A 23,318-nucleotide genomic window follows, 5' to 3' on the forward strand; every position below is an offset into this window, starting at 1 on the left:
ACAGGACACTGGGAAATGTCAAAGCCAGGCACCTAATGGTCTCAAGTAGAGACTCCACAAAGCCTGGGGCCCCTTTGGGTGCTCTAGGCCAGTTTCATAGCTGTGCAGGGAAAATGCTCCTGGAGCACACCTGGAAGGGCCAGGTTCTCACTTCTTTTTTCTCTGGATGACAATCCAGCCATCTTCAGCAGCTTAATGCCCAAGGGAGGCCAGGCTAGTGGCAGATGATGGACCAGTCTGGGCACCACAGGGTAGGGCAGAGGTCTCCCTGCTGTCAGTCACCTCTCTTTCCTCATCTCCCTCATCTATTTCTTCTTCCTGGTCTGAGTCATCATTGGTCGATTGTCTGGGCCTCCATAGCTTTGAAATCCTTCTGCTTCTGGCTCATCTGAGTGATGAACTCTCTCAGCAAGGGTTCTTCACCACTCTGGCAGTATCTGAACATTGTCTGGAGCTGCTGGCTTACCTGGGGCAGGCTTCCATCTTCTACCACAGCATCAAATTCAGCGCTTATGATGTCAGGCAGGAAGCTTCCTCCTCATCCTGCTCCAAGTCAGCATTCTGGACGAAATAGTCCCGGACAGCTCCCCCGAGCCACAGGGCCTTCTCACGGCTGTGGACTCCCCCAAAGCTGTTTTCCACTGCGATCTGCAGCACTGGCCAGGCCTCCAGCACTGCCCGAACACCAGCTCCGCAGACGCGCCAAGTCCGACCCCACCGTCACCAGACCCAAGAGCTGACTGTGTAGTTTTAAGGAAAAGTAATGAAAGCTATCAATTTTGTTGTTCAGTCATTTTTCAGTTATGTCTTACTCCTCATAACCACATTTGGGGTTTTCTAGACAAAGATACTGAATGGTTTACTATTTCTTTATCCAGCTCATTTTGCTGGTGAGGAAAATTGAAGCAAACAGGGTTAAGAGATTTGCTAGTAAGTGTTTGAGGAAAGATTTGAACTCACAAAATGAATCTTCCTGACTTCAGACCTGGTACTCTATCCATTGTATCACCTAGCTGCCCAGGCTATCAATAGTCATAAGAAAAAAATGCTTTAAATCACTATTAATCAGAGAAAGACAAATTAAAACAATTCTGAAGTACCACTTCATACCTATCCAATCAGCTAATACGATAGAAAAGGAAAATGATAAATATTTTAAGGGATGTGGAAAAATTGGGACACTAGTAAACTCTTGGTGAAGTTATGAATTGAGCTGGAGAACAAGTTGGAACTACATCCAAAGAGCTATAAAACTGTGCATACCCTCTGACTTTGCAATGCTACTACTAAGTCTGTATCCTGAAGAAATTTTTTTAAAAAAGGGAAAAAGGTTTATCGATTCAAAATATTTATAGCATCTTTTTTTGTGGTGGCAATGAATGGGAAATTGAGTGGATGTCCATCATTTGGGGAATGGCTGAACAAGTCGTGGTACATGCTTGTGATGGAATACTATTGTGTTATGAGAAATGATGAGCAGGATGATTTCATAAATACCTGGGAAGACTTATATGAACTGATGGAAAGTGAAGTGAGAAGAACCAGGAGAACATTGTCCATAGTAACAGCAGTACTGTAATGATTATCAACTGTGAAAGATTTAGCTACTCTGATCAAGACAATGATCTGACAATTCCAAAATACCCATGATGAACAATGTTATTTACCTCCACAGAGAGAAATGCTAAACTCTGAATGTAGATTGAAACATACTTTTTGACTCATGATGGAAAATGCTATGCACATCTAGAAAAAGAACTACAGAGTTTGAAAGCAGAAAGCACAATGTTTTCTCTTTTTTTCTTTCTCATGTTTTTTTCCCTTTTGTTCTGATTCTTTTACAATATGACTAATGTGGAAAATATTTAATATGATTGTACATGTATAGCCTATATCAGATTGCATGCCATCTTGGGGAGGAGGGATAGAGGGTGGGGGAAGAACTTAAAACTCAAAATTTTATAAATGTGAATGTTGAAAACTAAAAATAAATAAATAAACATACTTTTTAACTTTATCATTTTATTTTGCAACATGGCCAATGTGGAAATATATTTTGCATGACCCCATATGTATAATCAAAATACAATTGTTTGCTTTCTGGAGGGGAAGGGGAGGAAGAAAGAGAACATGAAATGTAAAATTTTAAAAATATTAAAAAATTTTGTTTAGATATAATTGAGAAAAATTAAAATTTAATATAATTCCCCACCCCCAAAAAAGTGCATACTAGGAGAATAATGATTACACTGTATTGACAAGTTAAGTAGGATCTTCTGCTGTTTTTGTTTTAGTATAATCAAGAAGTATAATGCCTCTATTTGAATGTGACTGAGGAGAATTTTTCCTACCCATTGTTGACCTGGGAAGATTTGTAAGAAGGTTCAAGCTTTTTGTTAATGAGACACTGGTTCTCAAAGGATGTGATGCCCTCTGGCTCTAAAAAGTGTATAAAGACTCTTAGGGTGAGGTTTTATTTTGAGACTTAGTTTTTGTAATAAGGTTTGAGTGCCAGATGAGGACTCAGGGAAGTTACTAAGAAGCTCCCCAGCTTTGAGAACACAGGTGTTGTGCTTCCCTCTCTGGTAACTATGGTCAGACAGTTGTACCTGTTGGTTGAATTCAGGCAGAGGAAGCCATACCTGTTGACTTAATATCTCTGTATTTTCTTTGAAGTTCAGGGAGCTGACTCCCCTCAGTTAGGTGAATGATATATGTGCTTGGTTAAAGGATTGACACACGTACTTGATTAAAGTGATTGTTAACCCCTCAAAAGTTGCCTTTCCTTTTATGAATGCAGATCTAAGAACCTGTGATAGCAGGCCTCTCTGTGTATGTCGGGGAGCTTACTGATACATATACTTCTCCTAGGATCACACCACCTTGGAATCACCAAAAACATACAGAGCCCCAGAACTAGCTCTGTAAACAACTCATGAAAAAGCCAGAAGCTGAAGTTAAAATAAAAGTCAAGGAAGGAACCTTGGTCTCAAATAATGCAAAAGGAAAAGTAGACCTAATTAAAAAAGAGAATCAGAGAAACTACATTTTGCTAAAAGGTACCATAGAGAGTGAAGTAATCCAAAAATTTTACAGCAAGTTTCTCAGATAAAGACCTCATTTCTCAAATACATACTGAGTATAGTACTGAATCAAATTTATAAAAGTAAGAGCAATTCTCCAATTGATAAATGGTCAAAGGACATAGTCAGTTCCCAGAAGAAGAAATCAAAGCTATTAATAATCATATGGAAAAATGCTTTAAATCACTGTTGATTAGAGAAATACTGCTTAAGATAACTCTGAGGTAACATCTCACCCTTTCAGAAAAGATAAATGCTGGAGGAGATGATAGAAAAAAATAGGTATACTAATGAACTGCCAGGAGTAGTGGACTGGTTCACTCATTCTGGAGAACAATTTGGAACTATGCCCAAAGGACTATAAAATTGTGCCTACTCTTTGATTCAACAATACCACCACTAGTTCTATATCTCAAAAAGACAAAAGTAAAAGGTCCAATACATACAAAAATATTTAAAGTCGCTCTTCTTGAGGTAGCAAAGATTTAGAAACTGAGTGGTACTCATCAATAGGAGAAGGGTGGAATAAGTGGTAGCATATGATGTGATAGACTATTATTGTGTTATAAGAAATGATGAGGTGGGTAGTTTTAGAAAAACATGACAAGAGCTATACAAACTGATGCAAAGTGAAATGAATGAGAAGAACTGGGGGAACACTGTACATAGTAACAGCAATGTTGTAACGTTGATCAGCTTTGAAGAACTTGGCTTCTCTGATTATCACAGCGATCCAGGACAATTCCAAAGGACTCACAATGAAAAAATACTCTCTACCTCCAGGGAGATAACTGAGGAACTCTGAGGGCAAACTGAAGTATAATTTTCTTATTTCCTTTATTTTTCTTGTCTTTTTTGGGGGAAATATAGCTACTACAGAATTTGCCTGATGTCACATGTATAATTGATCTTATTTCTTGTCATTTCAGTGAGTGGGGGAGAGAGTTGGAGGAAGGGAGATAATTTGGAACCCAATATTTAAAAATAAAAATATTTAAAATCAACAAATAATACTTTTAAAAATACTTTTATAAAAGGAAAAAAAAAACAATACAGGACTATGTAGACCTCCTGGATTGGCAATCTTCATTTTATAGATAAAATTTAACGAGATCTTATTGCTAGTGAATTTGTATGGAAGTTTATGCTGCCTTTGACTTACAAAATTCAGGCAATTCACTATTCTCTATTGTTCTATGGCCTAGAGTTGGAAAATGATGATTTCTGTATATCTTATTGACACTTGGGAGAAAGATGATTCTTAAAAAGGTGGTGCAAATGTGATAAAGCTTCAGTAAAGTCAAAGATGTGGCTCTAAGATGATGCGCTTCTGGGCTGAGGTTGGAGCAAGAAAAATAGTATGGATAAAGCATGGTCCCTTTATGAAGCTTGTAGTCTAATGGGCACAAATGACACCCACCTAAGTACAGTAATTATAATTAATAATTATAAATATAAATATTTATAATTAAATATAAATATATTGGAGGAAAAACCTTCTTCGATTTTCATTTCTTATTTGGAATTAAAGAAACCTTTACTGAAAACCTACAATAACAGGGCACATTTATGCAGCCTATCGCAGAAGTCCTAGTGCAATCTGAAGCATTGATAGTTATGCTTGAGAGTTGATAACACTTAAAGTTCTTTAAAGCTTGTGAAACACTTTGCTTATAACCCGTGTCAGTAGTACAAAAATTATTAGCTCCTCTTTACATACTTGGCAATTGAGGCTTGTTGAGGCTAAGGAACTTGTTCATTATTTCAAAGTTTATGTCAGAGTAGGGATGCTACTTCAGGTCTTCTGACTTCAAGACTACATATTTTTCTACATCATGTTTCCTCACAATGTATCTGTGTTATGCTTAGTGTTGAAGGCCATGTAAAGGGAATATGATACATTTCTTGCTCTTGGGCAGTTTGCAACATAGAAGGTCAAACAATAAATATGATTTACAAACTGGAGAATAGGACTAAGGGACCACAAATGGTTTAGGATATAGATGTGATACTAAAGGGCTGAAGGAATGTTAAATCTTGGGAGTGGAAGAGAAGGGCATGAAGAATTTTGGAAGGAGAGACAGCAGACAATATCTACTATAGAAAGCTTCTTGGAAGAGGTGAATGAAGGGTTGGATCCAGAAATAAGTGCAGGTATTAAATAGAGAGAGTGGGTCAATTCAAAGGCATTCTTGGCTACGGGCAACAGCATGAGTAATGGCATAGAGAACAAGTAGACACAATGAAAGTTGAATAATGAAGCTGAAGTTAACTATTTATGACTAATGCAGGCCTAAATTAGGGTGGGACTTAATAATGGAGAGATGCCTAGAATTAACATCTTTATGAGAAAAGGAAATGTCTGTGTCCCCTGTTGAGGTACAAAACAGAGCTATGGCTCAGATCCCACTTGAAAGATACATTTCATCTAAATCCCAACAAATGGATGAATGTAGTTCAAATAAATAAAAGTAACATGTGACATCTTCTGTGATAATGATAGTGCTTAAAGTTTACAAAAGGACATTGTATATATAACAACATTATAGAAATTAAAACAAAACAAATTTGAAAGATTTTAAAACTCTGAATAGTATAATGTCATGCCATCAGTCCAAAAGAATGAAGACAAAACATCCTTTTTACCTCTTGTGACCGAAGTGATGAATTTAAAATGCAAAAAAAGACACACATTGGGAAATGGTTGATGTGGGAATTTATTTTGCTAGACTATGCATGAATGTGTTCAGGGCTTATTCATTTATTTGCTCATGAGAGGTTGGGAAGTGTAGTGAGAAGAAAGATTATTAAAAGAATTTCAAAAAAGGAAAGAAAGGAAGGAAACAACCTCAAGGAAATATTTGAAAATCATAGAGTGGAATAGAGAGGTGTCAGAATGGGAACGCAGTTTTGTTGGTTTCATATGCTAATATGTTTTTCTTAATTATATTTTGAAATGTTTGCGTTTGTTAAGTTCATAAAAAATAATCAAAATAGAATTGTAGTTGTTGACTAGTGCATAGATAAAATACAGGAACTCCTTTGGTTTTGTGGTTTCTCGTAGGGTGACCCAATGGGAGCGATTATTTCCTGATTTCTGATGCTACCAAATCCCAGGGCTGCCTTCCCTTCATGGCAGTCGTTTCCTCATTTGCAAAATGGATGTAATAATTGCTGATTTCTGGGATTGGAGTGTGATATAGATTGTTTAAGTAGTTTCGTGGGGAACACAGTTATGGACAGTTAATATTTATCTGTCTTTCTGTGTATCTGTCTATATACCTACATGTGTGTATATGTAAAGTCAATTTTGTTGATACTTTTTGTTTTTGTCATCGACATTTCCAGACATATTGTGCCAGTGGAGAGAAAAAAGATGATGCAGTGGATAGAACACTAGCTTCGGAGGCAGGGAAGGCTGAGTTCAAATCTGGCTCAGACTTTCACTAGCTGTTTGACCTCTGTCTACCTTAGTGTCCTCAATCGTAAAATGTGGATAATAATAGTACCTATTGTTGTAAGGACCAAAGGAGATAGTTTTGCACAGCATTTAGCGCAGTTCTTGGAACATGGCAGGTGTTTAAGAAATGTTTATTTTCTTCCTTTCTTATTCTCCTCTCATATCCCTATTCCTATTTGTATTTTTTTATTTGCATATATGTCATACTTTTTATGTTCCCTACTAGATGTTAAGTTCCTTGAGGAATATCTATTGTAGTATTTATCTTTGTGTCTTCTTTAACACCTCAACACAGTAGGCTGCTTGTTATGCCCCACCCCAAAGAGGGAAAAATCTGTTGGGGCGTGAGCCGATAGCCAAGAAAAGGCACCCTCCCCACCCGCGAGCCTCTCAGGGTATCAGAAAAAACTTGAGAGGGAGATGGAGCCAAGTAGACCTGAGAGAAGGCATCTCTTTCACTTCTTATATTAAATATCGACAATAGCAAGAATGGCAAGGAGTTAGAATTAAAAGCCTCAAGCTTTTCTCTATCTCTTTGAAGTAAAGAGATCACTTTTAGCTTAAAAGTAGCTACTTGGCTACCACCCCACCCCCACAGCCAAAAATCACTGGGTGCCCAACTCTTGTTTTTAATCTTTGAAAACTTAATAATGCACTAGAACTTGTCTCAGTATTGTTCTCATCATAAGCCTATAATGTATGCATTGCTTACCTTTAAAACAGAGATCAGTATTTATGTTTTACACAAATTTCCATTTGCAACTTTTAGCATAGACATAAATTAATGGATAAACTTGTTAACCACTCAAAATAAATAATTAGTTTGTGTATGTAAAATGTGCCCCAGCTGGAAGTCCAGACATAATAATCACCCAGTTTTGGTTGTTGACAGTTGCAGTTCCTTAAATCAATTATTTCCATGATTTCCGCAGAAGCAGCTTACTGTGACTATTGGGTTATTAGAACCCCAGTTAATTGTTTTATATCTGGATACTAATGACGTTGCTTTCTCCATCAGTATGATAAAGCATACTTTGAAGGCCATATTAAGTAATTTTCCTATGAAAAGGTCCCAACTGCTTAATAGAAAGGTATGTTTAAAATGTTCCCAGGGGACTTCTGTTGCCAAGATGGTACAGTGAAGAAGGAATTCTTTGAAAACCTCCCAAATTACTCTCCAAACAACTAGATTTTCTGAAGTCTTCCTTCATCATTTTGTGTGGGATAAAAAGACCCTTACTCAAAATTTTAAATAAATGTAGAGGCTTCTCAATAAGAACAGAAAGAAAAAAGATTTATTACAATTCTCGAGAAAGGGACGTCCCTCCACCAGATTCCCGGTGGAGGGAGGCCACTTACAGAAATTAAAGCACAATTTTGATACCCTAACGTAGAGAATCCCACCTCCCCACTATCCCACCTCTCCATTGGCTGGGAGGAGGGCTCACAATCTAGGCGCGAAAAACTAGGCAAACCCCGGAAAATCTTCACCTATCCCAACACAATTACCTCATCTAATATCTAACTTAACTGCTGATGTGGCTTTAGAAAAGAAGGGAGGGGGAGAAGTGCAGTGTTGATGTGGCAACAGTACAACAAACAAAGGGGAGATTTGAGTAACTTCCAAGTTTTGGCTACAGCCCACAGCACTTTCACAAAGAAACCTGGTAGCTGGTAAGGGGTGGGGGGGGGACCAATTGACTGACCACAAGCCCTGGATACCTGAGTTTCAGGTATCCAAGGAGAGAGGCCTTATGGAAGAGAAATTTTATTTAGAAAATCCAATATTCCCCATATTTTTATTATGAAAAGTCTTCACAATCTCCTCATCTCACTCAATTTCTTATAGCACAGTAGTATTCCATTACATTCACTTACCACAACTTGTTCAGCCATTCCCCAATTGATGGACATTGACTTGATTTCCAGTTCTTGGCTACCACAAGAAAAACTGCAATAAATATTTTGGTACACATGAGTCCTTTTCCTGTTTTTATGATCTCTGTGGGATACAGTCCTAGAAGCAGTATTGCTGGGTCAAAGGTTATGCATGTTTTATAGCCCTTTAGGTAGTTCCAAATTGTTCTCCAGAATGATTCAATCAACTCACAGCTCCACTAACAATGAATTAGTGTTCCAACTCTCCCACATCTCCAACATTTATCATTTTACTGTTTTGTCACATTAGCCAATCTGATAGTTGTGATGGGGTACCTAAGGGTTGTTTTGATTTGCATCTCTCTAATCAATAGTGATTTAGAGCATTTTTTCATATGACTATAGATAGCTTTAATTTCTTCATCTGAAGACTGTCTGTTCACATCCTTTGACATATCAATTGGGGAATGACATGCATTCTTATAAATTTGACTCACTTCTCTATATATTTTAGAAATGAGGCCTTTGTCACAGATACTAGTTGTAAAAATTCTTTCCCAGTTTTCTGCTTCCCTCCTAAAATGGGTTGCATTGGCTCTGTGTAAAAAACTTTTCAATTTAATGTAATCAAAGTTATCCATTTTGCATTTCATAATGTTCTCTGTCTCTTGTTTGATCATAAATTCCTCCATTCTCCGTAAATCTGACAGACAAACTATTCCTTGCTCCCCTAATTTGTTTATAGTATCAGCCTTTATACCTACATCATGTACCTATTTGGACTTTATTTTGGTATACAGTGTCAGACGCTGGTCTATGCCAAATTTCTGCCATACTGTTTTCCAGTTTTCACAGCAATTTTTGTCAGACAGTGAGTTCTTATCCCAGAAGCTGGGGTCTTTGGGTTTATTAAACAGTAGATTAGTACAATCATTGAGTATGGTATTTTAGGAATATACCTTTTTTAAAGCAGTACATGGATCCTCCACAAAAACTGACCATGCATTCAGACATAAAACTCTTACAGCCAAATGCAGAAAAGCACAAATAGTAAATACATCCTTTTCATTTCATAATTCAATAAAAATAATGTTCAATAATGAACTATGTAAAGAGAGATTTAAAAATTAATTGGAAATTAAATAATCTAACCCTAAAAATTAAGTGGTTCAAAGACAAAAAATCATAGAAACAATTGATAATTTCATTAAAGAAAATGATGATGATGAAACAATATGCCAGAATTTATGGGATACAGCTGAAGTGGCACATAGGGGAAAGTTGACATCTCTAATTGCTTACAACAATAAAATAGAGGAAAAAGCAGATTAGAATTAGGCATGCAGCTAAAAAATACTAGAAAAAGAACAAATTAAAAATCCCCAATTAAACACCAAATTGGAAATCCTGAAAATCAAAGGGCAGATTAATAAAATTGAAAGTAAGAAAGCCAGTGAATTAATAGGACCAGGTGGGGTTTATACCAGCAATGAAGGGCTAGTTCGTTATCAGGAAAACTATCAACATGATTGACCATATCAATAATAAAACCAACATAAATTATATGATTATCTCAATAGATACAGAAACAGCCTTTGACAAAATTATAGCACCCATCCCAATTAAAAACACTAGAAAGTGTAGGAATAAATGGAACTTACCTTAAAATGATAATGATATTTATCTAAAATCATTAGCAAGCATTATCTGTAATGAGGATATGCTAGAAGCTTTCCTAATACAATCTGGGGGTGAAGTAAGGATGCCCATTATCATCTCTATCATTTAACATTGTACTAAAATGTTAGCTATAGCAATAAGAGAAGAAAAGAAAATTAAAGGTATTAGAATAGGCAATGAGGAAATAAAACTATCACTCTTTTCCAGATGATGTGATGTTATACTTAGAAAATCTTAGCAAATCAACCAAAAAACTATTTGAAATTATTAACAACTTTAGCAAAGTTATAGAGTACAAAATAAACCTGCAGAAATCATCATCATTTCTATATACTACCAACAAAGTCCAGAAACAAGAGACAGAAAGAAAAATTCCATTTAAAGTAACTCTAGGCACTGTGAAATACTTGGCAATCATCTGCCAAAGGAAACCCAGGAAATGTATAAACGTAGCTAGAAAACACTTTTCACACAAATAAAACCAAACCTAAACAATTAAAAAATATTAATTGTTCATGGATAGGCCAAGCCAATGTAATAATAATGACAATTCTAACTAAATTAATCTATTCAATGTCATACCAATCAAAACTATAAAAATTTTTCCTATAGAGACAGAAAAAGATAATAACAAAATTCATCTGGAAGAACAAAAGGTCAAGGATATTGAGATAATGAGAGGAAAAAAGAAGGAGGAGGGAAAGAAGGTGGAATCACCATACAGATCTCTATCTCTATTACAAAGTGGTAATTATCAAAACAATCTGGTACTGGTTAAGAAATAGAATGGTGGACCAGTGGAATACATTAGGTAGAAATTACATTATAATTAATGATGATTGCAATTCAGTATGTGATAAACCCAAAGATCTAAGCTTTTGGAACAAAAACTCATTATTTAACAAAAACAGCTGGGAAAACTAGAAAACAACATTTCACAACATATACCAAGATAAAAACAAAATGGGTGCATGATTTGGACATAAGCAAATTAAAAGACCATTATCTGTCAGATTTATGGACAAAGGAAGGATTTAGGACCAAAGAAGATATAGAGAGCATTACAAAATGTAAAATAGATAATTTATATTATATAAAATTAAAAAAAGTTTTGCACAAACAAAGCTAATGTAAATAAAATTATACAGAATTATATGGAAATTATATGGAAAGCAGATAATTTTTAGAACAGCTAGCTCTGATAAAGGTTTCATTTCTCAAATACATAAGGAACTGAGACAAGTCAATAAAAATGCAAGTCATTTCCCAACTGATAAATGGTCAAAGGATATAAACAAGCAGTTTTTAGGCAAAAAAATCAAAGCTATCTATAGTCATATGAAAAAAATGCTCTATTAGAGAAATTTAAATTAAAACAACTGTGAGGTACCACCTCATATCTATCAGATTGACTAATATAAGACACAAAGGAAAATACTGGATGTTGGAGGTGATGTGGGATAACATGGATACTAACACATTGTTGGTAGAGTTGTGAACTGATCCAAATGACCATAGGGCTGTAAAACTGTGCATACCCTTTGATCCAACAACATCACTGCTAAGTGTATATTCCAAAGCTTTGCAAAAAAGGTGAAAAGGACCTATTTGTACAAAAATGTTTATAGCAGATCTTTTGTGGTGGCTAAGGATTGGAAATCAAAGGGATGCCCACCAATTGGGCAATGGAGAAACAAGCAGTAATATATGATTGCAATGGAATATTATTGTGCTATAAGAAATGACAAGCAGGATGATTTCAGAAAAACCAGGAAAGACTTACATGAACTGGTACATAGTGAAGTGAACAGAACCAGGAGAACTTTGTACGTGGTAATGAAGAAGTGTGAATGATTTAGCTATTCTCAGCAATACAACAATCTAAGACAATTCAAAGGACTAATGATGAAGTATATTATCTGCCTTCAGAGAAAGAATGATACTGTTTGAAACTGACTTTCATTTTTTCTTTTATTCAAGTCTTCTTGTACAAAAAGCCTAATAAGCGAATTTTTTACATAATTGTACATATATAACCTGTATCTGATTGCTTACCATCTCAGGGATGGAGTAACCAATGGAAAGAGGGAGAAAAAGAATTTATAACTCAAAACTTTAAACAAAAATGTTAAAAAAAAAGTATACCTACATGTGCTAGTACACACACACACACGCACGCACACACACACGCACACACACGCGCACACACACACACACACACACACACACACACCCCTACCACTTGCTTCCTGTTCCTTTTCCCTCCAGTTAACACAGATCAGATTCTTAGCCTTTATCAATCAGTTGGACAATATACATTGCATGCCAGGTACTATGCAAAGCATCAAGGATGAAAAAAGATGCAAAAGGTAGTTTTTGCCCTCAAGAAGTCTAAAGGGGAGACACCAAGCAAACAAATACCAATAGACTGTATATAGGCCAAATAATAGGGAATAATTAACAGAGATAGGGCACTAGAATTAAGTAAGGTTGGGAAAGTCTTCCTGTAGAAGAAAGCCAAGGAATCCAGGAAGCAAAGACAAGGAAGGAGAACATTCCAGGCATGGGAGGCAGCCAGTGAAAATGCCTGGATATGGAACATGAGGTATATTGTTCATGGAACAGCAAAGAGTCCAGTGCTGCTGAACTGACAAGTTCATGGAGGGGAGAAGGATATAAAAAGACTGGAAAGTAAGGGATGGAACTAGGTTATGAGGGGCTTTGAACACTGAGTAGAGGAGTATGTGTGTGTGTGTGTGTGTGTGTGTGTGTGTGTGTGTGTGTGTGTGTGTGTGTGTGTGTGTGTGTATGTGTAAGAGACAGACAGACAGACAAGTCTCTCTTGGGTATTGTTCCCTTTTTCTGCTCCATGCACTGTTAGCTTTACTCATCTTTTCTCAAATGCTTTAAATCAAGCCTGTTCCTGAATACTATAAGGTATGGTTTGCTTTGACATTGATTACCCTGGAGCATGAGGAAGAGATCAGATAATAATGGATCATTTCATTCAAGACATTGCTTAAAATAATCAAGTATTATTTGATCTCTTCCTTATGCCTCAGGGTAATGGATGGGTACTAAGAGTCACTAACCCTAATAAGATACTTAGGTTTCTATGGTCCTTCATGGTTTACAAAACAGGAAACTGACTAGAGTGATAGAAAGTAGATAGAGACAGGTGCTTAGAGATTCAGAAAGACCTGAGTTCAATTTTGACCTCAGATACTGACTAGCTGTCTGACCTAGGCAAGTCATTTAACCTCTGACTGGTTCAGTTTCATCTGTAAAATGGGAATAATAATAGTAGCTACCTCACAGGTGGTTGTGAAAATCAAATGAGGTGATAGCTGGAAAACCACTAAGCACTGTACCTGGCATTGAGTAGGAACTTATTTATTTCCTTTCCCTTCACTCTCCTTAACAACAACCTTGTGAGATAGGTGTGATGCAACCAGTGATTTTTCAGACCTTATTGGTCCAGAGGCATGAAAAGCTTTGACAGCTATAGTCCAGACCTTTCAGACTGTTATGTTTCTGAGACTACAGGACCTTGATGATATATTGCCTAGTTGTTGCGTTCTCAGATGGAAATGAGGGGGAACAATTCAGAGAAAATCAGTGCTACTTTATCCTTGTTTCATAGCCTTACTGTGTTACGGCAAAAATAAGCCTCCTTTGTTGAATGTTCAGTGACTTCGGAGTACCATGTTCATTCCAATACGGAGCCTGAAGAAGGTACTGACATTAGAGCTTCTTCTACAACAGCAGGTAATGCAAGTTTTATTAGCCCCATTTTACAGTTATAAAAAGTGAGACTTAGAGATCAACTGGCTTGTACATTGCTTCATAGCTAGTTAAGTACTGGATCCAGATCATGAATCCAGATCTACTGAGTTCAAGTACAGAGATGTTTCCACTACATTAATGTCCTTCTTAAGGATGCTGATTTACCTAAGGTAGGCAATCATTAAATCTGAGACTGGTAATCCACAAAATGTATTCTCTGAAGTGATAGAAATTGTTTTCTTTTCTTCTGGAAGGGATGTATAGATAGATTTTCATTTTTTGAAAAAAATCATATATTAAATGATTGTCATTCTAGGTGTAAGATGAGATAAATAAAAGTTTTAGCATTCTCCAGCTCATCTACACAATTCCTTGTGGTCTCAGTTTTAATATTTATATGCTCTTTGTACCTAATGCCACCATCATTCTCTCTCCCTCTCCTTCCCCCTCACTTTCTCTCTCTCCCTCTCTGTCTCTCCCCCTCTCCTTTCATGCTGGGTTTATAGCCTGATGATGAATGACTATACCCAAGAATGATAAAACAAGTAAAATTTCTTTAATAAAGTGTTACTTAAAAGGGGTTTGCATGATGATGAAAGATTCAGAACACAGGGACTTATTTATTTGATTTATGAAAACTGCAAGGACTGTGATTGGAATCATGTTGACAGGTAACTATGCTTTAGAATTAAATACAAATTCCAAGAGCCCACATTTGGAATGGGTTCATTCCTCCATTAACAATCACTAAAAGGATTATTAAGAAAATGCCTAATACTTCCTTTTATTTTCTATAATTTAAATATATGTGTTGTCTCAGTATGTGGACAACTTTGGAGAAGGAGGGGTGAGTTTAATGTAGTAGAATTGTAGATAGACTGAAGGGGAGTAAAGTGTAAAAAGGCTGGAAAGGTAGGAATGACTCAGATTTTAGAAAGTTTTGAAGTATTTAATTTAAAATTCAAATTCAATTTAAAATTAAAAGGTAATTAAAATTTAATTTTAAATTTAAAGATGCTTTAAAATAAAGAGCTTTAAATGTCAAGTGATGATTTATATGTGATTATGGAAGTAATAACAAGTCACAGGAGCCAGGAAGACCTGGGTTCAAGTCCTACTTCTGATGCATACTGGTTATGTGACCTGGGGGAAGTCATTTTATTTCTTAGTGTTCTAGGCAACTCTAAGACTGTAGCTTGCAGAGAAGGTACTGGGAAAAGAAATTTTCTTATCTTGGAAATCCTGACACCATTGAAATCAAAGTTCCATTCCCTTTTCCTCTCTCTCTCTCTCTCTCTCTCTCTCTCTCTCTCTCTCTCTCTCTCTCTCTCTCTCTCCCTCTCCCTCCCCCTCCCCTTCTCCCTCTCCCTCCCCCTCCCCCTCCCCCTCCTCCTCTCCCTCCCCCTCCCCTTCTCCCTCTCCCTCTCCCTCTCCCTCTTCCTCTCCCTCTCCCTCTCCCTCTCCCTCTCCCTCTCCCTCTCCCTCCCCCTCCCTGTCCCCCTTGGAGCTTACTTGACCAACTTATACTGCCATTGGTAGTTGGGTCCCCAAGGGAATGATTATTAATACCACCAGGGATCTGATGATAATGCTATGAATGGCTATGATCTGAAATACAGTGTGCTCGTCTCTTAATTTTCAGTGAGTAGAGATAATACTTTAGGAAGGTCATTTGCTCAAATGACAAACCTAAATAATAAAAACAAAACATTCCTTCCATGACCAGGGGCACACTCCTCTACAAATGCACCCAAAGACTAAAATGGGGAACAGTAGGATTAAGCTTAAAGCACAGTGGTGAATGAGGCACATTTGTAGAGGATACAGATGGCCAAGTCACATCATAATTCAAGAACTGCAGGACCTTGATGTCCTTTCTTTCTCCAGAAGGTCTTCATAAAACTCCTTATGAATCATCCTGCTATTGAGATGCTCTGGTTCTTTATAGGATATACTCTGCTGAATTGGTGACTCAGCTGGATTTACTCATCCCACGATGTGGTGTCTTGGCTGGATAGGCCAATTTGCTGCTGGGCTAAATTGATCATGTCACTTGGTGGTTGTAATGGCTCCTTACCAGGCTCTGCTGCTGCTGAACAGTGGCTGCTAGGCAGAGAAGGCTCTCTGTCACTAGGCAGCCACTGCCAACAGCATGGGCTCTTCTCTCCTACATGGATTAATCCACTGGTCTCCTGGGCCCACTCTTTACTGGACAGCTGCAGTCTTTTTCCAATCTTAGCTATTTGCACAGTTGAATAGTCATGTTGGTCTCTAGCTACAGTGTTCCAATGCTCTTTTCAGATGGAGAGCTACAAAGTCCCTAATTGAAAGAGCTTTGTAATATTCCATCTGAAATGATCCTTAGCTTAGGATCAGCAGAAGCTTTTTCCATTTGACTCCCTCAGAGCCATTATTTCTTGCCTGTAGGTAGGGAATAAGACAAGACTTCCTTCTCTTCTTACCTTAGTGAGTTATTCCACATGGCTTTTAGGGTGAAGAGTTTGAGTTCTGTTGTTTTCATTTCATATATTCCTTTGGGAATCTCATCACTGGAGATAACTGGCTAGTGACCAAAGTATAATATATGCTAAAATCTGGGGGTAAGTTCATTTTCTTACCTCTTCATAAGAAATGAAGGTATTTAAGCTCCCTACAGTCTCTCCTACCATTTGTAGGGTAGGTTAGTGTCTGTTTTCCATTTGTTGGCTTTCCACTTTACTTTTCATCATCTGTCTTTTAACTCCTGCTAAAAGCCCAACTTTTGCTAAAGTTTCCCTAGGACAACCAAAGGCAAGTTAAGTCAAGAACGCAAAGGTAATTGAATGAGTAGAACCACTCTTCTTACTTGAGCATAAAAGCTAGCTAGAAATTCAGTCCCCAGCTCATTTTTCTTCTTATTAAAAACCAGTCCTAAATAAAATTGGTTGTTCTTTATTTTCAAAGAGGACCAAAATGACATCACCATCGTAAAGTGAAATTTCAGCGTGTCCGACTGACTGATCAGATCAAAACAGACTTGGAGTGCTCTACCACAGGTTGGGCACAGATAATAAAACAAAAGAAAAGGGAGGGTTGACTTATTGACCAGTGTCTATCTACACTCCAACCCTCTTGTATGTCCTCATTCTGTCCCCTTCTACCTACTCACATCTCTATAGTAACCCTAACTGAGATGTATATTACCTCTCCCTAGACTATTGGAATAACCATCCAACTGGTCTCCCTGCCTCAAGTTTCTGTTCATTTTAATACATTTTCCACTGAGCTGCCACAGTGTTTTCTTAAATTATAGTTCTGTCTCTGCCATCTCATTCCAGGAGCTCCTTAATTAACCTTAGGATCATAATGGCAACTCTTCTGCCTTTGAGGACCTTCATAGATCTTTAAACTTGGCTACAAGCTATATTTCTAGTCTTCTCACTCTTTACTCTCCTTCATGCATTCTAAAATCTAGTTACATTGACTTACTTGCTTTCCTCAGAAGTCCATATCCCATCTCCATGACTGTACACCAGCTGTCCCCCAGGCTTAAGCTTCAGTACTTCCTTTAAGACAGACGCTAAGTCCTACCTTTCCTAAGAGGCCTTTCTGGGTCTTCTTGATGCCCTTTGAAATTATTCTATCAATTTTGTATTTGTTTGAATATACCTAAAATGAATATGTTGTCTCCTCTATTAGAAGGTAATCTGACTTAAGTCAGGGACTAGTTTTTATTTTTTATTTTTTGTATCCCCAGAAACTTAGCACTTAGTAAGCACTTAAGAAACGTTTGTTGAGACTTAAATGAACTGATGCTGAGTGACGTGAGAAGAACCAGAAGAACACTGTACAGGCGGACAACCACATTGTGCGATAACTTACTGATAGGCTTAGCTGATGATTCTCAGCAATGTAAGGACCTAAAACAATTCTCAAAGACCCATGATGGAAAATGCCATCCACACTCAGAAAAAGAAATATGGAAGAAGCCCATTTTCCTTTTTGTTTTGTTTTATGTTTTTCTTTCTAATGATTACTCTCATTCATTCTAATTCTTCCATACAACATGACTAATGTGAAAATATGTTTAATAGCAATGTATGTGTAGAGTCCATATTGGATTGCATGTTGTCTTGGAGAGGGGAAAGGGAAGGGAGGGGACAAAATTTAAAACTTATGGAAGTGAATGTTGCAAACTAAAAATAAATAAATTAATTTTTAAAAATATTCATTGACTGATTCTAGTTGTCAGGAAAGAGAACTTCACCTCAGTCAGTCTACGTTTCAGAATCACAGGGATTCTGAGGTGGGTCATAGGGCAGTAGATGATCATGTCCTTCACAGTAGCTGATACTGATTTTATTATTATTATTAACTCCTGAGAAAGTGGTGCAAGTGAGAGGAGGCACACAATGGCAGGGCAGGGCAGAAGCCTGATCCCTAGTGCTGACCTGATAGCCAAAGCAGGGCTTGGTGGAGTCATGGGGCCAGAATTATTTTGGGAGTAATGGGACTTAGGTATATTTGTGGTATTCACTCTCACTTAGCTCAGGTTGAAAGAAGTACCTCTAATTTTGAGTAGAATATCTCCCCGAGGGTTGCCGAGGTCCTTTAAGAGAATTTTCCCTCCCCCCACCCCAGTGGTTGATGTGAAGTAGTATGGGCAGAAGGAAATATGTCCTGTCTCTGATCCTGCCAGATGGTCCTAATGGTCAAGGAAATTTTTGTTGAGTTGAAAATTGCTTCTCTGTCCTTTTTACTTATTGATCCTATTTATTCCTCCCCACCCATCCAGATAAAGTCCAGTGAAGTAATTCTATTCCTTCCTGTCCTAAAGCCAGGCTAGTTATTAAAAAAAAAAAATCTTCACTAAGCTGGGCCTGAAGAATAAAGATTTGTGAAATTCTAAAATATTCATGAATTTTTTTTCTTTCAAATTTTTAATGGTCATCATTGTCTTATGATCAAAATACATTTTGTTAAGAAAATTTAAGAAGCAGATTGTTTGAAGTATAAACAGCAGATGATATATTATATTGTCAAATTTTTTCTGCCCTTTATATTAGTTATTTCTCTAAAGAGAGGGACATTATTCCTACAGGTTTTAGAAATAGTTCTAAAGGAATATCTCTGGTCCATTTTTGGATGATAGTTACACACACACACACACACACACACACACACACACACACACACACACACACACACACAACTGTTGACATTAAGTTGTCCAGAAATGAATGGGAAGAAGAGAACAGGTTAGATAGTGTTTGAGAAATTATACTGTACTTTTTGTGAGCCCAAAGTTCTTCCTGCCACAAAGGCCACCCTTTTAGCAATATTCTTCCATTGATGTTAAATGGCTATGAATCATGGAATACCATAATCTCTTAAGAATTAAAGCCATAGGTCGCAGTAGAGTATTGCATGATTAGTGTGAATAGTTACTGTATATTACTCTTACAGAAATGGACACCAAAAATACTATGAGATATCATAAAATAGATAAATAATTTTTTTACTGTAATTATTATTTTTTTTTAAAATTTATTTATTTATTCAACTTTTAACATTCATTTTCACAAAATTTTGGGTTCCAAATTTTCTCCCCTTTTGTCCCCTCCCCCCACCCAAAACACCGAGCATTCTAATTGCCCCTATCACCAATCTGCTCTTTCTTCTATCATCCCTCTCTGCCCTTGTCTCCATCTTCTCTTTTGTCCTGTAGAGCCAAATAACTTTCTATACCCCTTTACCTGTATTTCTTATTTCCTAGTGGCAAGAACAGTACTCGACAGTTGTTCCTAAAACTTTGAGTTCCAACTTCTTTTCCTCCCTCCCTCCCCACCCCTTCCCTTTGGAAGGCAAGCAATTCAATATGCCAAATCTGTGTAGTTTTGCAAATGACTTCCATAATAGTCGTGTTGTATAAGACTAACTATATTTCCCTCCATCCTATCCTGTCCCCCATTACTTCTATTCTCTTTTGATCCTGTCCCTCCCCATGAGTGTCGACCTCAAATTGCTCCCTCCTCCCCATGCCCTCCCTTCCATCATCGCCCCCACCCTGCTTATCCCCTTATCCCCCACTTTCCTGTACCGTAAGATAGGTTTTCCTACCAAAATGAGTGTGCATTTTATTCCTTCCTCTAGTGGAATGTGATGAGAGTAAACTTCATGTTTTTCTCTCACCTCCCCTCTTTATCCCTCCACTAATAAGTCTTTTGCTTGCCTCTTTTATGAGAGATAATTTGCCCCATTCCATTTCTCCCTTTCTCCTCCCAATACATTTCTCTCTCACTGCTTGATTTCATTTTTTAAAGATATGATCCCATCCTCTTGAATTCACTCTGTGCACTCTGTCTTTATGTGTGTGTGCATGTGCATGTGCTGTGTGTGTGATCTCACCCAATACCCAGATACTGAATAGTTTCAAGAGTTACAAATATTGTCTTTCCATGTAGGAATGTAAACAGTTCATCTTTTGTAAGTCTCTTATGACTTCTCTTTGCTGTTTACCTTTTCATGCTTCTCTTCATTCTTGTGTTTGAAAGTCAAATTTTCTTTTCAGCTCTGGTCTTTTCATCAAGAATGCTTGAAAGTCCTTGATTTCATTGAAAGACCAATTTTTCCCCTGAAGTATTATACTCAGTTTTGCTGGGTAGGTGATTCTTGGTTTTAGTCCCAGTTCCTTTGACTCCTGGAATATCCTATTCCACGCCCTTTGATCCCTTAATGTAGAAGCTGCTAGATCTTGTGTTATCCTGATTGTATTTCCACAATACTTGAATTGTTTCTTTCTAGTTGCTTGCAATATTTTCTCCTTGACCTGGGAACTCTGAAATTTGGCCACAATGTTCCTAGGAGTTTCTCTTTTTGGATCTCTTTTCAGGCGGTGTTCTGTGGATTCCTTGAATACTTATTTTGCCCTCTGGTTCTAGAATCTCAGGGCAGTTTTCCTTGATAATTTCATGAAAGATGATGTCTAGGCTCTTTTTTTGATCATGGCTTTCAGGTAGGCCCATAATTTTTAAGTTATGTCTCCTGGATCTATTTTCCAGGTCAGTTGTTTTTCCAATGAGATGTTTCACATTATCTTCCATTTTTTCACTCTTTTGGTTTTGTTTTGTGATTTCTTGGTTTCTCATAAAGTCATTAGCCTCCATCTGTTCCATTCTAATTTTGAAAGAACTATTTTCTTCAGTGAGCTTTTGAATCTCCTTTTCCATTTGGGTAATTCTGCTTTTGAAAGCATTCTTCTCCTCATTGGCTTTTTGAACCTTTTTTGCCAGTTGAGTTAGCCTATTTTTGAAGGTGTTATTTTCTTCAGAATTTTTTTTGGGTCTCCTTTAGCAAGGTGTGGACCTGCTTTTCATGCTTTTCTTTCATCTCTCTCATTGCTTTTCCCAGTTTTTCCTCCACCTCTCTAACTTGATTTTCAAAATCCTTTTTGAGCTCTTCCATGGCCTGAGCCCATTGAGTGGGCTGGGATACAGAAGCCTGGGCTGCTGTGTCTTTGCCTGATGGTAAGCATTGTTCTTCCTCATCAGAAAGGAAGGGAGGGAATACCTGTTCACCAAGAAAGTAGCCTTCTATAATCTTATTTTTTTTCCCTTTTCTGGGCATTTTCCCAGCCAGTGACTTGACTTCTGAGTATTCTCTTCACACCCACTTTGCCTCCAGATCCACCCAGCCAGCACTTGGGGTCTGAGATTCAAATGCTGCTTCCCAGCCTCAGGGCTTTGGGCAGGGGCAGGGCTGTTATTCAGTGTGAGATCAAGTTCAGGTGCTCAGGTGGGGGCAGGGCCGCCTCACAGGCTCAGTTCCCTCAGCGGGTTTATGCAGAGACCTTCAACAATGGATCCAGGCTCCTGCCTGCTTGGGGAGCCCTGGTCTGCTCCCGCCCCTGCTGCTGCCTCCTGAGGGAGCCTGAGTTATGGGGGCACCCCACTCGCCTCTCGACCTGCCAAAGAGACCCTCTCACCGACCCTTGTCACCTGTGGGTGGAGGGACCTGTGCAGTTGCTGGAGATTCTGTCCCTGAAGCCCGCTCAGATCCGCTCCTCTCAGTGCCACGCAGTGGAGGCAGGGCTCCTGGTCCGTGGCGCAAAGAGCTTTTGCGAGAGGTTTTCAGGCTTTCTGGAACAGAAATCTCCTCTGCTCCGTTGTTCTGGGGCTTCTGCTGCTCCAGAATTAGCTGGGGGTTCTTTTTTACAGATATTTTATGGGCCGTGGGTTCAGAGCCAGAGTATGTGTGTGTTTCTACTCCACCATCTTGGCTCCACCCCCCTAGATAAACAATTTTTTAAAAAGATGTGGGTTGGTCATGTAGTGAGACTGAGGATTAAAAAATGAGTGCTCCACTTCAATCCATGTCATCAAAAAGCTACAGAGGAAGGATCTGAGCACATTGGGTGGACCCCTCAATGGGAAAAAAATATACATGTACAAATACATCTATATATATATGTATCTCTGTTATATATATTGTATATATCTATTGAAGAGAGACACACACAGAAACACAGAGGCAGAGACAGAGTCAGAAAGAGACAGAGAAACACACAGAGAGAGTGAGAGACAGACATATGCACAGAGAGAGAGATACACACACATGGACAGAGACAGAGACACAGAGGTACCCCATGTTGAGGAGTTCATTGAGCTATCAAAGTACATTTTTGTATATGTATAAAACTATAAGCAAACTAAAATTGTTTCTGTGCATATAACTATATATAAATTAACTTCTTTTAAAAACTCCAGTTATCTGAAGTTGATTATGAAGGTGATACGATGTTGATGCCGTGTCATATAAGAAATTAGGGTCATCCTAGAAAAGAAAAATATTTTAGGGGACTCATGTTGTTCAGTCATTTCTGATTCTTTGTGATCCTGTGGACCTTAGCACACCAATTCTATCCAGGGGATTTTCTTGGCAAAGACACTGAAATGGTTTTCCATTTCCTTCTCCAATGGATTAAGGCAAATAGATGTTAAGTGACTTGCCCAGGATCACACAGGTAATGTGGCTGGATTTGAACTCGTGTTCCTAACTCCAGGCCCAGCACTCTATCCATTGAATCACCTGGTTGCCTCCAGAGATCATTATAGCTTCATTCAAGTATGTGAAGGAAGGAATAGAATTATTTCACTGGACTTTATCTGGAAGGGTGGGGAGGAATAAATAGGATCAATGAGTGAAAAGTACAGAGAAGCAATTTTCAACTCAACCAAAAAGGAAGAACTTCCCAAACATTAGACTGGACTCAATGTAGAATGACTCGCTTTTTAGTATGGTGAAGTTTCCATTGCTATGTGTATTTAAGAAAAATGGTCATTACTTGCTAAATCTCTTAGAGGAAAGTCATCCTCCAAAGAACAAGAAGCTTGATTTGAAGCCTTTTGTGTTCCTTCCATATTCAGTTAATTTCCAAGGCAAAATTCTGGTAG

The 23,318-nt window shown here is 37.8% G+C and overlaps 1 long non-coding RNA gene and 1 pseudogene across 1 annotated transcript in view; one reads left to right on the forward strand and one right to left on the reverse strand.

Annotated features, from left to right (window-relative positions):
- The window catches only part of LOC140527144 (uncharacterized), a 233,725-nt gene that overhangs the window by 44,632 nt on the left and 165,775 nt on the right, over positions 1-23,318 (forward strand). The gene's annotated exons all lie outside the window — the stretch shown is intronic.
- Positions 56-714, reverse strand: LOC140530429 (pre-rRNA-processing protein TSR2 homolog pseudogene; annotated as a pseudogene).

The sequence above is a fragment of the Notamacropus eugenii genome, chromosome 2 (assembly GCF_028372415.1).
Source record: "Notamacropus eugenii isolate mMacEug1 chromosome 2, mMacEug1.pri_v2, whole genome shotgun sequence".
Lineage (NCBI taxonomy): Eukaryota > Metazoa > Chordata > Mammalia > Diprotodontia > Macropodidae > Notamacropus > Notamacropus eugenii.